The sequence below is a fragment of the Lolium perenne genome, chromosome 4, assembly GCF_019359855.2.
Source record: "Lolium perenne isolate Kyuss_39 chromosome 4, Kyuss_2.0, whole genome shotgun sequence".
Classification (NCBI taxonomy): domain Eukaryota; kingdom Viridiplantae; phylum Streptophyta; class Magnoliopsida; order Poales; family Poaceae; genus Lolium; species Lolium perenne.
The window spans coordinates 2,407,119-2,409,279 of NC_067247.2; the positions used below are offsets into that span (position 1 = coordinate 2,407,119).

At 44.9% G+C, this 2,161-nt stretch overlaps 1 long non-coding RNA gene across 1 annotated transcript; it reads right to left on the reverse strand.

The window, feature by feature from the left end:
- Window positions 1–1,087: 1,087 nt before the first annotated feature.
- Window positions 1,088–1,756, reverse strand: LOC127297667 (uncharacterized). The gene is made up of 3 exons (XR_011744270.1): window positions 1,544–1,756; window positions 1,279–1,452; window positions 1,088–1,176 (listed from the first exon to the last, which is right to left on the reverse strand). It is a non-coding gene; the product is annotated as an uncharacterized lncRNA (long non-coding RNA).
- Window positions 1,757–2,161: the final 405 nt, after the last annotated feature.

Below are 2,161 nucleotides of genomic sequence, written 5' to 3' on the forward strand. Positions count from 1 at the left end.
TAGAAGTTCAGACATCATACGTACAACATGAGAAGAGGACAAAAAGCTGCCAAAAAGATCACAGAAGTGATAATCTTGCACCGCTCACTAGTGGAAAACAGCCCTTTTGTCGCGGGCCGTAAGGGCCTTTTGTCGCGGGCGGCCAGCCGCGACAACGAAGGCGCGACAAAAGGTCCACCCTTTTGTCGCGGGTCGCTTACCACCCGCGACATATGGTCCACCACGTGGCAGGCGCGGGGTGCCCCAGGGGCACACCCTTTTGTCGCGGGCGGTATTACCACCCGCGACAAAAGGACCTCTACGTGGCGCGCGCAGAACGCTGCCGCTTTAGGGTTTGAGGTGTGCAGCAACCCCCCCTCCCCCCCCCCCGCCACCGCCCCCCCTTTTATTTCATTTATTTCATTTTAAAATAAAAGTTGCATAACAAATATTTGTACGCTACTACAAGTTGTACACGTTCATTCATTATATATAGATCGAGCAAACAAATATTGGGAGCAAAACTTCGTAGATTCCCCTTACACATATACATGGAGCTCACTACCACCGGGACTAAAGCCCGTCGTCTATTCGAACTAATACATGGGGATCATTTGTTGCGCCTATTTGGACTAAACAAGCTGTTGTCGTCTATTACTTCTTTCATTAGAAGTCCCGCCAATTCCTCCGTAATTCCTAGTATGTGCTCGTGTGGTTGGAGCTTCTCCCGCATGAAGTCGACCTATATAGGAAAATGAGATGAATATGACTATATCAATCTTGATAACGAAATACTGACGATAATAAACTAAAGTTGTGAATGTTATTGCTTACGTTGAATCTATTATCGTTGTGCTTCTCAGTGGTTAACATGCGAATGGACTCGCAAACGTAGTATCCACATAGATTCGTCCCCTGTGGCTGCTGGGCGCACGGTACAAGAGTAAATGTTAGCTTCTCTGCGAAGTTACCCGCAATATTATTCTTCAAAGCTCTCCAACACCTGCTAGGCAAAAGAATGATTGAATGAGTGGATAATTAATTGATATCTCACGAAAGATATAGCGCGGCAATGATTGAAATTACGTCTGGAGAATCTTCTGCAAATCGCGGAACCCGTCCAGGCCTCTACTCAATGGGTCCCTTACTTCAACTATTCCCTTATCAACTTGAATATTTAGCAGAATCCAGTGGAAACTGCACATGTTTATATATATATATATATATATACGTCATGAATTACACATAACATCGAGTAAGAAAAATTGAATGTGCACAACAGATCAGTAAGACTCTCACCTGTAGTTGTAAGGAAACAGTATTGAATCACAGAAGCTTTGCTCCCCTATAAACCTTAGTAGGTTTCCCCCCGTTTCTTCGACATTATTCTTTACCGTGTCATGATGTACTTTATCTGGGTCAACAAACCCAACATTGAACATCTTATTACTTCTGCATTCAATGATCTTCAGTCTGCATAAGAGAACACATAAGATATAATGAGCATATGCAATGAACAGGAACAACTGAATGAACATGAACTTATATGTAGTTAACAACTTACAAGCAGTAGCAACTCATGAGAGATTTGTCGAGGGCGTCTAAATTGAATAACTGCCAGAGTTCATTCATCTCAATATGGATCTCCTCCTTTCGGAAGTAATAATCTTCTGGGATATCCGCCACGATGTAACTTGTGTTCTCCTTGCACGCATCAAGGTACCACTGATGCAAATTCCGCATATGCGTTGGCAGTTTATGCAGCCGCTCTTTGCTGACCAAGTCGGCCCCGTATACAAATTTAGGAGCTATATCAGCAATGGGTAGTACTGCATCACGGGCACTCAGCAATTTCTCCACGGTACAGCCAACTTGAGCAGCTAGCGCCGCAGCTGCTTCCAGATCGAAATCACCATGTTCCTGGTACACCGAGGGAACATCTAACACTTTGAGTGTTGGATCGATTGTTTGGCCTGTTCTCCGAGCTGGGGAACTTCCTTTCTTTTTCTGCCCGTTGTCGCTGCTTGCTTGGCCTTGAGGGGTGCACTTGTTGAACTTGATTTCTTCCCGGCTACACTTCTAGCTGATGATTTGCCCGTGCTAGCACTATCCTTCTTCTTAGCAGTGCCCTTGTCCTCAATTACCCTCGCAAGTGTGCGTGTGTAGTCATCCTTCTTCTCGT